Consider the following 14,325-nt stretch of genomic DNA (forward strand, 5'->3'; position numbering starts at 1 on the left):
GGGGGGGTCTCAGATTTTCGTGTCTTCTTATGTAGAAGACTCAGAACCAGCAAAACCAGCAAACCAGCTAACAGCTTTACCAGTCTATAAACCTAATCTAGAACTGAACCGAGCCAAACTGGACTGCACTGCAACACAGTACTGATACACAGCGGGAAAAACATCTGCACTGTGATTATTTGCACAGCTGTGCAGATGTCAATTTTCTGTAAATGTTTATATAATTATATCTGTACATAATAGTTTTGTTTTTTACAGCTGTTTATGACTTTGAGTACTTTTTAAACGTATTATTCTTATTCTATTTCATGTTTAGTGTATTTGAAACACAGTTTGTTTGTTACATGCCAGGCTTGTCGAATTCCTGCGAAATAAAGCGATTCGGACTCTGATGACGTCGATCTTCTCTTTCCGTCTTTTCAGCGATTCCTGGAAAGCTGCTTTGTGACCGTTGTAAAGAGAGCGCTATACCAATAAACTTGCACATGCATCACTTATTACACTATTTATTAAACAGTTATAAAGCATTACGTTTGTAATAGTGCAGATCGGGACGTCAGTGAGGACAGAAACAGGAATCCTGAAATCCTTTAGTATATATATGAGAAATAGAGCAGGAGCACAGTCATTATCCATGCCCACCTTTCTATGAATCAGTAATTGAGGAACTCAGCGTTTTACATACGGCTGATTCTGATGGAAGTCAGTGTAAAAATGTTGTTTAGATTATTAAATTATGTGAAAAGGTGATATGTAAAGACACAGAATACAGACTACAGTCTGTTCATGTGCATATTATATATATATATATATATGATAAGCACATAAATGTATAGATTTATAGGTTATGATGGGGGCTGGGGCTTTTAGTGCTGTGAGTATTAGTATTGTTTAAAAGCTATTTAATAAGTATCAATCCTGTATGTTAATGTATTATTATTTATTGATTTATTTTATTAATATTATTGGGGTTTTTTTATGTTTTGCATAATTAGGCCCTTAATTAAGTCATGGGAACTCAAAAGGAAACGTCATCATCAAGGACGAGCAGCTTCAGCCATCAACAAAACACTCTCTCTCTCTCTCCCCTGTCTATCTCTATGTCTCTCTATCTCTCTCTCTCTCTCCCCTGTCTATCTCTATCTCTCTCTCCCTCTCTCCCTCACACCCGAGCAAAAAGCACCGGGCAGCCAGCCTCTGGGATGTGGACCCCACTAAAGAGCTCCAGGAGGGCTTTATTAATAGGGGCTAAGGGCAGGGGAACAACAGTGAGCGCGCATTAATGAATTATGAGCCCTGACGGGGGGGAGAACCGCCCGTCCACCACTTTGGAAATAACATCAATCCACAAATACAGAGCGAGGCGAGAAAAGTGTCCACTGAGGAGACACCGTTTAAACCCCCCGAACCCCCCGAACCCCCCGAGCTGGGCTCGGCAACGGCTCCCCCAAGGCCTTATACAGCATGTGGGATAGAGCTGGAGAGCGAAAGGTGAGACCTACCTTGGCGAATTTGTCGAAATTACAGCGGATCTCAGTACTTTTCGTAGGACCTGGCCGCCATTTCGATGCTGTGTGCGCATGCGCGCCACGAGAAGCAGCGTTACGTGGTGGGTTTTCCACGCGCTGTGTTGCTCTTTTCGGTTCCCACCTGTATTGCGGCGGAGGCCGCCTCTGCAGCGCTGTGATTGGTCCGCAGTGCGCCCTCACACGCAGCCCCACGGTTCTGTTATTGTACCATTTTAATAGTGATATTGTAATAAGTTGTAATAGTGTAGGTAAGATATAGTGCTCCATTATAAGTTATTTATTATACATATATTACACTTAGTGTGGATTATGAGCCTTGCTTTTATTTATTATTATTTATTTATTTGATGCAGCATGTAAACACTGCTCATATATACAGTATATATATATATATATATATATATAGATATATATATAGATATATAGATATATATGTATATATGGACACTAAGCTGCAATACTGTTTTTATTATGTAAGTAATACTGTTATATATATATATATATATTGTTTGGCTTGGTTCTTTATTTTATTTATTTTATTTTATATCAATACAACATAGTGTGGTTTATGAGTCTTGCTTTTATTTTTTATTATTTCTTTATTTCTTTATTTATAACACTGTTCATATATATATATATATATATATATATATATATATATATATAGTTAGGCTTGGTTTTTTCTTTATTTTCTTTATTTTATTTTCTATCAATAAAACGTAGTGTGGTGTATGAATCTTGCTTAATTTTTGTATTATTTATTTATTTAGTATTTATATATTATTTATTTATTCATAACACTTTATATATATGTATATATATGTATATACATCTATATACATATATATATATACATATATATATATACATACATACATACATACATATATATATATATATATATATATATATATATATATATATATATATATATGGACACTAAGCTTCCATGACTGCCCATTTTAAGAGCTTTATTTTTTTGTATTGTCTATCTATAAAACTTAGTGCGGTTGACAAAATTTGCTTTTGTTTATTTAAGGAGTTTAATGTAGTATGTAAACACTGTCTGTATATATATGGACACTAAGCTGCAATACTTAATACTGTTTTTTATTACTTTTATTTTTTATTTATTTATTTGATGCAGTTTGTAAACACTGTTCATACCGTATATATATATTGTTTGGCTTGGTTCTTTATTTTATTTATTTTATTTTATATCAATACAACATAGTGTGGTTTATGAGTCTTGCTTTTATTTTTTATTATTTCTTTATTTCTTTATTATCATTTTATTATTATCAAAGTTTTTGCAATGTGATCTAAATATAACTGGCTTTATTTTCTTTTTTGTTGCATCATTAAAACGTTAGGTGGTTTTTATGAGCCTTGCTGTTCATTTGTTATTATTTCTGTACGTTCATACAGCATCAAATATAGTCTATATACAAATATATAATATATGGACACTAAGCTACCATAACTGCCCATTTGTGATTTATTAGTTTTGAGACGTAACAGAAACACGAGTGATTAGAAGTGCTTTGTTTTCTTTATTAAGCATCAATGAATCGTAGTGTGGTTTATGAGCCCTGCTCTTTACTGAATACAGACTTCTACACTACAATGGTTTGACCAACAGAAAGGTGAAAGTAAACCTCACTACACACAGCCAGTAAATATTACCAAAAAAAGACCTCTGAGCAGACTGTAGATACAGTATAGTATAGTACAGTGTAAAGGGACTATAATGTGCCGATGGTGCCGTTATAAAAGATGAATAGTGATGAATAGTGAATACAGTGACTTGATATGAAAAGTAAATTAGGCTAATATAGCCAATAAACCATATACTTATATAATGTGTATGCATAATTGACATTTAGGTATAATACACACACGTACATATACTTACATTATAACAGATGTATACCAGGAGGCATAATGATAATAGAGTCACTTGATCTGCAAATATATATATATGTATTAATTGATATTCATAAATATGACTGTTTTGGTCATATTTTAATGGTGCAATTTTATTTTAAATACAGATTAATGACTAGTATTATACCCCCCCACACACACACACCCCCTTTATTATTTAGTCTACAAATACAGCACTTAAGGGCGGATTTCGTGTATGAGCTACTAACCAATCGCAGCGCAGGAGGGGCGGGGCTTGTCTGAATACGGGTGTAACCTCGCCTCAGCGTGTTTTCCAGACTGGCGCTCAGTGCAGCTTCTCTACAACGCCCACTGGGGAAACTTCAGGCCTGAGTAAGAGGGCAGACTTCAGCTCTCCACAGGAGGACGGACTTTTTCAGACCACATGTGTGGATTAAACAAGACCTAATGGCTGCACCATACCTTTCTGTTTCCATCTGTTTCTTATTTTATTTATTATTTGCATAAGCCGTTATTCCTGGTTCCTAGACTGATTATTATCATAGATACTCCTTTACTGTTTTCTGCCTGCAACTCTTTACTTATTTAGTTTATTTAGTTTTATTAATTATTATTATTATTATTATTATTATTATTATTATTGTTGTTGTTATTATTATTATTATTATTGTTATTATTATTATTATTGTTGTTGTTGTTGTTGTTATTATTGTTGTTATTATTATTGTTATTATTATTATTATTATTATTATTATTATTATTATTGTTATTATTATTATTATTGTTGTTGTTAAATTTTTTCTTTCCCGTTTTTATCATTAATATATTTATTTTATTATAATTTATATAATCTATATATATATATCTTATTTGTTTTAATTGTGATTGTTTTATTTGGCTGTTTAAAATATTTAACTTATTTATTTTAGAATTAATTTTAATTATTAATTAAAATATTAATATTAATTATTTAGACTTATGTGTTAATCTTCTTTAATCTTAATTGTTTTTTTGTTACATTTCTCATTTGTTTATGATTTAAGGTTAAAGTAATGTTTAAAATAATTAAACTTTTTTATTTGTTTATTTATTTATTTATTTTTAATTATTATTTTATAAATAATAAATAAGTTTTTTTATTTTTTTATTTTTTACACTGAAAATGAAGGTCCTCAATATTCTTTCGAGTACAAAAACAAAAGATTAAGGAAATTGATTGATTGATTGATTGATTAAGGAAAATGCTGAATGTCGCACTCCGCGTGTCTATATGTGTACAGTTTAACTCAGGGCCATATGTGGACATGAAACCGTGTGTTGGGTAAACACACCAACGTTTTCTGGCTGCTTTTAGCACTGCCGCCTACCCATCAGATGTGGGGTAGTTGTCATGCTGCATGCAGCCACTAGGGGGCGTTAGAGAACCGGGAGAGAGCGTCCCGCACTGGTACTGGTCCTGCTTTTCTCATTACGCCACCTGAACGGCTTCGTTTGCCAACATATTTCGACCAGCGTGGTTTATTATGTAAAACCACAAATCACACAAATCACCACCTACTGCTGTTATTAATGCATACAGGAACAGGGGGGCGTTCAGCTCCCTCCACCGCACCAAACACAGCATTTACTGCACACTTTCACCAGGGAGAAAAGTGTGAAGTGGCTAACCACGCTCTTCTAGCCGTATAAACTCCATGCACGGATCTATATAAGTCGAGAAAAGCTCAGAAAAAAGCTTCACAAAAATATTGCAGAGCTCCGGACTCGCCCCTGACTGACAGCTGTATATTTTGACAAGTTCAAACACCACGCCGAGGCCGGAGAGCTGGAGCCACGCCCACATTCGAGCAGGTCCCGCCTCCGCGCACCGCTCCCGCGTTCTGATTGGCTCGCCGCCGGAGGGGTGTGCGCACCGGCCGAGCGTTCGCCCGCTCTGATTGCTCGCCGTCACGTCAGTCAAAAGACCCAAAACTGTTGCTATCGGCTCCAGTCGCCTGACAACTGCGTGGAGAGGCTGGGAGCCCGGAGCAGCGATGTGGAGGCTCACCGCGGAGGACTGAGCAGCTCCAAGCCGAACGATGAGTGAGTACCTGCGGCTGCTTGCTTGTTGTCGCCCTGCTCGCTTTTCCGGAAGGCTTGTGGAGAGACAGGCAGGCAGGCAGCCTGCGCAGTTATCAATAACCTATTATCAGGACGTATTAGCCAGTTAGTGCTAGCTGCCCGCGGTGGGTATAGTTGTCGTAACGGTATTATTATTATTATTATTATTATTATTATTAATAATAATATTATTATTATTAATATTTTTACACATTTGTCGTCCAACATAATTACTAAATGGGCAGTTGCTTAGACCTGAGCCAATAATAATAATGCACTCATACTTTAAGGCAGGCAGCTGTCGAGGGTTTTGGCCAGCTGTAAGGTCCCCCCCCCCCCCCCCCCCCCCCCCCCACCCCCCCCCCCCCCCCCCCCCTCACTCAGCTGTAGTCCACGCCTGGCTTGTCCACAGCTGTTGTAGCCTGGTGCTGTTCAGCCCTCAGCCTCACACACCCACGCACTCGCAGCCCTATTGCGTCGCAGCACCTAAAATACTGGAGAGCAGAGCAGCCAGAGTTGCAGCCAGCTTGCAACCACTGGAGTCACCATCCCTTTCCCCTGGCTGATATGGAGGTCAACGTGACACCGTGGATGCTGCTGATGTGATTGATCCCATTGATCCCTCACCCCCTTTTCCCCTATGTGTGCACAGTACAGTCCAGTCACTCACCAGCATTTGATGCCGGTGGGCTTTAACCAAGACCTGAATAGAGGGAGCTCTTCGTTCGCTCTTCGTTCGCTCTTCCTCCTGTTCCTCAGATTCCTCCTATTTCAGATCAGGGATGGATGGAAGCTCTCTTCCCGGCTTCCGCAGGCTCTTCCCTTCCCTCTTCCCTCCCCTCACCGAGCTACCTGCAGAGATTGGCAGCTTGAAGGTTCGCTCTGGACATGAGGAGTGGGAGGACTCGTCTCCAGTAGCAACAGGGCCTGGTCTGCATGCTCCTGCTGGTTCCCGGGGATGTCGATGGCCACCCTGGAGTCCGTCGGGTTGCGGTGGTGTGGAAGGAAGTGGGTATCGGAATCATTTCCAACTGATTTGTGCTTGTTTTGGCTCCTGGTGTTACATAACGTAGGAGGATGATTCATCGATTAGGCATAAGTTGTCGAGGTTTTCTTAGTTCGCACTTAGTCCCTTAAACTGCAAAGGGCCTGCATGTGGGCCTGCACTACTTCAGTCCCTACGGGCTCGGACACTCCTAAACTAGAACGGGTTCTGAGCGGTTCTTGGCTCTGATGGAAGACGTTTTAGTGGTGTCCACATTTCGCAGGGGTTCTTCAGCCCACCTTACCTGGTCCAACTTATTAGTGCTGGCAGAAGTGCTTGATTTGCTGGAAAGGGTCTCCAGGAGGAGGTCTGTTGACCACCAGTCTGAAACCCTACTTCAGTCCCTCACCTTCATACACTCGTCAACGTAGACGGTTCCTGAATGGTTCTCGGCTCTGATGTAAGTTAGATGGTCTTGGAAGAATCTTTAATGAGATGTTCCTCACCTCCATCCCACCTGATCTTCTGTATTACTGCCTTCATGAGTCCTTGATTGGCTGACTCAGGGGTGTGTTTTCAGAGCAGTGGATCTCAAATCGGTCGACACGGACCTCCAGATGGTCCACAATTGTGGTGCGAACCCAACTCGCAAGACGATGTAAGACTTGAGCTATCGCTTTGAGCTATTTTTGCACATGACGTCCTGGAGAGGAACTGGAGGGGAACTGGAGGGGTGTGTTAGATTTGAGCTGGAGTTGATTGAAACCTACAGGAAGGTGGCTCTCCAGGAGGAGGGTGGGAGGCCATTGGAAGAACCTCCACATAGTGTAGATACCAGGCCCTCCCTCTCATATTGTTTTACTGAATACGTTCCTAGGAATGAACCAATCAAAACAAATGTGGGCAAAAGTATTGGGACACCTGCTCGTTTCTTCAGTTTCTTCAGAAATCAAGGGTATTAATAAGAGTTGATCCTGCTTTTGATGAAGTAACTGTCTCTACTGTCCAAGGAAGAAGGCTTTCTACTAGATTTTGGAGAAGGAGCATTGCTGTGAGGATTTGATTGCATTCAGAGACATAAGCAGAGACATCACCACCCCACCTCATCCCAAAAGTAGTGGATGGAGCACCATCATCCATCATTCCAAAGAACACAGTTCCTCCACTGCTCCACAGCTCAGTGCTGAGCAATGCTGAGGGGGGTGTGTGTGTGTGTGTGTTGGGGGGGGGGGGGGGGGGGGGGTAGGGGGGCGTTATACTGCTCTAGTCCACGGCTGGCATTATCTGCTCCAGAGAGTCCTATTCTATTGGCAGTAATTCTTTACAGGGACTAGAGAAGCTGTGTGTGCATTTGCACTCCTGTGTCAGCACTTTCGGGAGTTTTTTAAGTAAGTCTGAGCGTTAGTTTAGTCTTAGACTTAGACTGTCTTTAAGTCTACAGGAACGTAGGTATATAGAAGCACACACACACACACAAACACACACACACAACAACAACAACAACAACAACAAAGCCATTGTCATTATTTGACAGGGAGCTGAAGGTCTTCTTTGCTGCAGGTCTGCAGGTGTGATGGGTCTGCTGCTGTACTGCTGCGTTCGCTGGGACATACAGAGCTGCTTTCTGGCTGTTGAGTGAGTGTTATCTGAGGGGCGACTCAGACCATTATGGTTAAACATTAATAACACAGGCATGCATGTCACCTTCAACAGAAAGTCCAGCACGCACAGGAAGTCTTATTCAGGTTCATTCTCCCGGCTGACGTGCTGGATTCTCCTTGGTGGCGTGGTGCCTTTCTCTTGTCCTACACCGCTGCTCTTGTTCTGGGTGGGTCGCTCTGGAGGACAAACGCAGAACTTTGCTGTACGTTGATAAAAATACTCCAGTGTGACCTAAACTGATGGCTTTATTATAGGTAGATCCAGCTATCTATAGTATCTGTGGATCTATCTGTCTGTCTGTCTATCTGTTTATCTATCTGTCTGTCTGTTTATCTGTTGATCAGCCAATCAGTCTACACTATATGTTCACAAGTCTGCAGACCTGCCTCTCTCTCTGTCAGTCTATCTATCTATCTGTCTGTCTGTCTATCTACCTATATGTCTATCTGTCTGTCTGTCGATCTACCTATATGTCTATCTATCTGTCTGTCTATCTATCTACCCATATGTATATCTATATATCTATCTGTCTGTGTGTCTACCTATCTACCTATCTATCTACCTATCTGTCTGTCTGTCTGTCAGTATCTACCCATCTGTCTGTCTGTCTATCTATCTGTCTGTCTACCTATCTGTCTATCTATCTATCTATCTGTCTGTCTGTCTATCTACCCATCTGTCTGTCTGTCTATCTCTCTGTCTATCTATCTATCTGTCTATCTACCCATCTGTCTGTCTGTCTATCTCTCTGTCTATTTATCTATCTGTCTATCTACCCATCTGTCTGTCTGTCTATCTCTCTGTCTATCTATCTATCTGTCTATCTACCCATCTGTCTGTCTATCTATCTATCTATCTGTCTGTCTGTCTGTCTGTCTATCTACCTACCTATATGTTTATCTGTCTGTCTGTCTATCTACCTACTTATATGTTTATATGTCTGTCTGTCTATCTATCCATCTGCCTGTCTGTCTGTGTATCTATCTATCTATCTGTCTGTCCATCTACCTACCTATATGTTTATCTGTCTGTCTATCTATCTATCCATCTGCCTGTCTGTCTGTCTGTCTTTTTGTCTGTCTGTCTGTCTGTCTGTCTGTCAACCAGCCAGTCTATCTATCTGTGTAGCTATCTAACTGTCTAGTTTTCTATCTGCCTGCTCTGTCTGTCATATCTATCATGTATGCTGTGGAATAACTGCAGTTTTTCACGTTATCGTTGATAATGCAGATTTGGATTAGTACAGTAAGTGACTGCACTCAGTCTCCATTACTTAGTGTCTATTCATCTTTATTTCCACGAATATAGGGAAGTGGGGAGAATAAGAAAGGCAAGAATGAAGGATCTGACTGGTTTCGATCTTCACCTCCGAGGATTTAGTAAATGCATGACTGGTAATGTTAAAAACCCGGCTCTAGCCCTGTTCAGTTAGCCTATATTTATCCTCGAATAAATATTCATGTCTGGAGAGCAGAGCTATTAGCAAAAATGCTCTGACTCAGCTGAGTTGGCTTCGTTCTAGCAAAATGGATGTTGGAGATGTGGCCGAGTGCGTTGTTTGGTCACGTCAATGAAAGCTCTTCAGCTTGGATTTGAAACAAACACTGTCCTCCTCCAAAGAAGAAGGCCTGATTCCATTGTGAAACGCCCCGCATGCAGACAATAGCTATCGCTCGCTAAAAGAGGCCGGTTATTACCAAACCCTCCGAAATGTGCAGAGCAGACTATCTGCATTATGGCGCAGTTTTCTATTTAGCAAAAATGAATAAACGGGTTATTACTCATTAATCTTGCTTATCATTGGGTGGGTTAATCTTTTAAATGAACGAGTTCTTGCTTCTTAGAAAATTGATAAACATGCTGTTGCGCTATAAATGCAAATAGAAAATTAAATAAATGTATGCAGACATTAATGATGGTCTGCAGTTCTCAGTATTTAAAGTAGCTTTTTATTTCCATACATTCCATTTCATTCTAGAGTAATTATGGAGACATTATATGGAGAGTGCGAGGAGACTGATTGGACATAGGACAGTTCATAATGCTCCTGAAAACAACCTGAAAAATCATATTTTATGCAGTTTCTGCAGATTTTTCCAGTGACTTTAAATCAGCTATTGAACCATTAGCTTAGCCACTTATTTTGGATTTATACTGTAGGTCTCCTTCCATTTAAGGACATGTAAGCAGTCTTAAAATACCAATAGCTTTCCAAAGGGATTCCTAAAATTGCCTTAGAGAGGACCGGACAGTAGGATATGAGACCTCTGAGTAAATTCCTTATATTTAATTTCTTCTCCTGAGGTCAATGTTTGTAGTTTTATTGACCAAATTATTCATTAGCATACCCTAATTAAACAAAATCTCCTTTTCTTGTTGTGCTTTTAAGATTGATTATGTAAATAACCTCTGTTCTGATTGCTCGATCACTACGTGCCATTATGGACTCAGTAAAGCATATTTAAAAACCAGTGTTTTTAGACTGGCCCCTGTTCATCAGAGGGTCTCAAAAGGACAATTTTGGACATGACTTAAATTTGCAAGTTTGGAAGTGACGGTGCTGTGAAAGTTATTCGTCCTCAAATTGCACTGTAAGTGGCAATCATCGGGGCCCAAGCATTCAGTGCAATTATGGAGCCAGTAGAGCAACATTTTTTGGACGTGACTTATGAACATGACATATAAATAGGACATATAAATGGACAACAATGCAATTGCTAATCACCAATTATAACATTTTAATTGATACTTTTTCATTTTTCCATGATTTTATTCAAGTGATATTAACAGTTTTTAAGAGTTTTAAGCAGGTTGGGTGTTGCATTATATAAATATATTATGTAAAATAACTAAAAATATTTAAAGGTTAGATATGAAATGAAGTCAGATCAGTTACCAAGGTTTCAATATTAGAAAAAAAGAATAGCATCAGTGCAGCTCAGTGCAATTTGACCATTTTTTTACCAGATAATTTGCTCTCCTGTTGAGCCCCGCATCGTCCATTCAGATTAATAGCCCTGCTGTCAAGCGGACCCTTCTGGCATTGAGACGCTTGTTTGTTGGAGACGCTTCACCCCCCCTCCAGTCCTCTCACATTGCGCAACTGAGCGAATATGAGTGATGTGATGCCACTGGATGCTGGGAAAGAACAGCCCTTGTGTTCTGGCTCAGCTACAGCAGCCCACATCTCTACTGTGCACACACACACACACACACACACACATACACGCGTGAATAACACATTTTGCAAAAGGCGGATACTGACAAAGAGGCTGTCCTCGCATGGCTGTATCTGGGATGTAGGGGAGTCGTTTGGCAGACGTGAATAGTGTGTCCTGCATTGGTTCAGCTCTCCGTGTGCACAGGGTAAAAAATTGAAGAGGACGGAGGACGGTTGCTTTGAGGAGTCGTTGAGAAGATTTCCCTCGTCCCAGTAGTTCTTTTTTGCTTCGCTCCATTATTATTTGAGTTTATTAGACCCGAAACCAGCGTATACACCAATCAGCCATAACATTAACACCACCTCATTGTTTCTACACTCTTTGTGCTTTATATTAGCTCCACTGACCATATAGAGCCCTGTGGATTCATGACCACTGACCTTAGCTGAGGCTACAGAGACCTGTGGTTCTTTAGATACTCTCCTCGAAGCATTGGCATCGCTGCTGCTTGGGGACATGTTGGCAGACCAGGTTGAGGCTCTATCTGTGGGTCAGTGATGCTCTAGAACCTTGGAAATGGGCTTATAATAATTTCTAGACTGATATACTCAGCTTACACTACATGGACAAAAGTATTGGGACACCTGCTCATTCATTCTTTCTTTTGTTCAACACATCAAAGTGTTGATCCAGCTTTTGTTGGAGTAACTGTCTCTACTGTCCAGGGAAGAAGGCTTCTGTGAGGATTTGATTGCATTCAGCGACAACAGCCTTAGTGAGGTTCGGTTGTTGGATGATCTCTACCCCACCTCATCCCCAACTCCCCAACTCATCCCAAAAGCATTGGATGGAGCGCCATCCACCATTCCAGAGAATACAGTTATACACCCTCTAGCCCACGTCTGGCATTAGGAGGCACGGTGAGGAGCGTCCTAGAGAGTCCTATTGTATTGGCAGTACTTCTCTACACGGACTAGACAAGCTGTGTTGTCTGTGCATTTACACATCTGTGTCAGCAATGGGTGCAACTCAAAGTAGCTGAATGCATTCATTAGAAAAGGTGTCCACAAACATTTGGACACATAGTGTATCTTTTGTTGATGAGTGTGGGTTACATTCAGCAGGGCTGACTGCATTCAAGCCTGGGTGTGTTTAATTAACTGAATCTCATTAGCTGGAAGATGTGTGGTTAATTGTGGTTAATTTGGTGTAATTGAAGAATTAGGTGGGCAGTTATGTTTTTGTTTTTTTCACAGATGATTTGCATGTTGGTTAACTCTGTAAATGGATGACAGTATTTTAGGTTCCTTTTGCTTGATATTGTGTCAGATTTGCAATACTGAAGAATTGGGGTGTATGAAAAAATATTATGTTTTGCAATATATTATATTATTCGCGATATTATGTTTTGCAATATTGTATCAATTGTAAATTAATGGTAGGGCTCTCCCGATCCGATCCCGTGGATCAGAATCTAGACCGATCCAGGCATATAGTAATGGATCGGGTATTGGCTATTTTAATCCCAATCCAGTTCCGAATCTTTATTTCAACCACGGTGTTCAGAGAGCCATCTGCTGTCCTTAAGGCACCATTAACAAACATTATCCCCAGCCAGTGCGGACGTTCTCAGAAGGTAAATAAAGGAGTTGAGGTTCTGCAGTGTGGAGCTACAGTATTTTACAGTGGAACATGAAAACAGACCATAATATCTGACCCTTTATAAAACTCCCACTGAAACGCTCTGTTTTACCAGCGGGAGAACCGGGAGAACCGCTCACTCACCTTTCTCTGTTCTTAAACCAGCACTGAAGAACCCATTCAGAACCGAGTGCAGGAGGCTAACGCTAATGCTAACACACACACATACGCTATAGAAACCCCAATCACACACACAGCACATTCGCCCACTATAAACCAGCTATTACACACCAGTAGACCAACAACAACCACAGATACCAGTCCAGAGGAAGTGATCAGACTGCAGTGTTGTAAAGGAGCTGGGAGCTGATTGGTCAGGGAGGAGATCAGACTGGATTATCAGATATTAAACACTATAAAACAGTGATTTTAATAAAAGTCTCGACTAAACTAAATCCGTCAGTCCAGAATGTCTGATTATTACTGTTATTACTGAACGGATTAATCAGAAGCTCGTCTGATCTAATATCAGATCGGTATCGGCTGGTGCTCAGCATTAAGAGAGTGTGATTTGATCGGTGGCAAAAAAACCTGATCAGGGCGTCCCTAGTTATTTATATATTTTTAATATTCGTGTTTTACTGGGTAAATAAACCCTTACTGCCCAGATAAGGAGCTTTTAGGAGCTGCTAGCCATCAGCAGCCAGAGTCAGGGAGAGCACAATTGACCCTGCTCTCTCAGAGGTGGGTTGATGGCACTTCCTCCCCACATCACTCCCAGTGTGATGTTGGTCAGCACAGATGTCTGTTAGCTGTTGTATTGGAGCAGAAGCTGGCTTCACGTGTTGGAGGTGTGTTGGGGGCATTGCTGGTGATGGGGGGAGTTTACAGGAACAGGGTAACATTGGGTAATCAGCCTATTTATATTCTTTACCAGCTTCCAGACTGGCTTTAATGACCCTAAGGACTGGAAGCAGGACTGATCTTAAACCAAATGAGGAAACAGCTCAAGCTGACATACACCATGTATCCTTCCCAGCCCGGCCCATCCCATCCCAGCCCAGCCCAGCCCGGCCCATCCCATCCCGGCCCGGCCCATCCCATCCCATCCCATCCCATCCCATCCTATCCCAGCCCAGCCCATCTGAGCCGACATCCAGTGTCCTTGTTTTTCATCCTTCTCTCTCTCCCTTTCTCTTTCTCTCTTGCTGCGGCTGCTGGCAGCTTTTAGGGCAGATTTTACACACACACACACACACACACTCACTCACACACAACCAAACACAAACAAACCCACACTCCTCTCTCCTTCACCGTGTCCTCCTGGGCAGCATGATAA

General features: G+C 40.9%; 2 protein-coding genes across 6 annotated transcripts in view; one reads left to right on the forward strand and one right to left on the reverse strand.

The window, feature by feature from the left end:
- The window catches only part of LOC140576838 (sex comb on midleg-like protein 2), a 41,688-nt gene extending 40,126 nt beyond the window's left edge, over positions 1-1,562 (reverse strand). For both annotated transcript variants that reach the window (XM_072696482.1, XM_072696481.1), the window contains exon 1: positions 1,503-1,562. The gene's annotated coding sequence lies outside the window, so the exon portion shown is untranslated. The remainder of the gene's footprint in view (positions 1-1,502) is intronic.
- A 3,858-nt stretch (positions 1,563-5,420) lies between these two features.
- Positions 5,421-14,325, forward strand: part of LOC140576753 (cyclin-dependent kinase-like 5) — a 94,929-nt gene continuing 86,024 nt past the window's right edge. For 2 of the 4 annotated variants that reach the window (XM_072696333.1, XM_072696336.1), the window contains exon 1: positions 5,421-5,519. The gene's annotated coding sequence lies outside the window, so the exon portion shown is untranslated. Of the gene's footprint in view, positions 5,520-6,416; positions 6,546-8,082; positions 8,158-14,325 lie in introns of those variants that run through there. The other 2 variants (XM_072696334.1, XM_072696335.1) reach the window with 2 other exon arrangements.

This window comes from Salminus brasiliensis, chromosome 14 (genome assembly GCF_030463535.1).
Source record: "Salminus brasiliensis chromosome 14, fSalBra1.hap2, whole genome shotgun sequence".
NCBI lineage: Eukaryota > Metazoa > Chordata > Actinopteri > Characiformes > Bryconidae > Salminus > Salminus brasiliensis.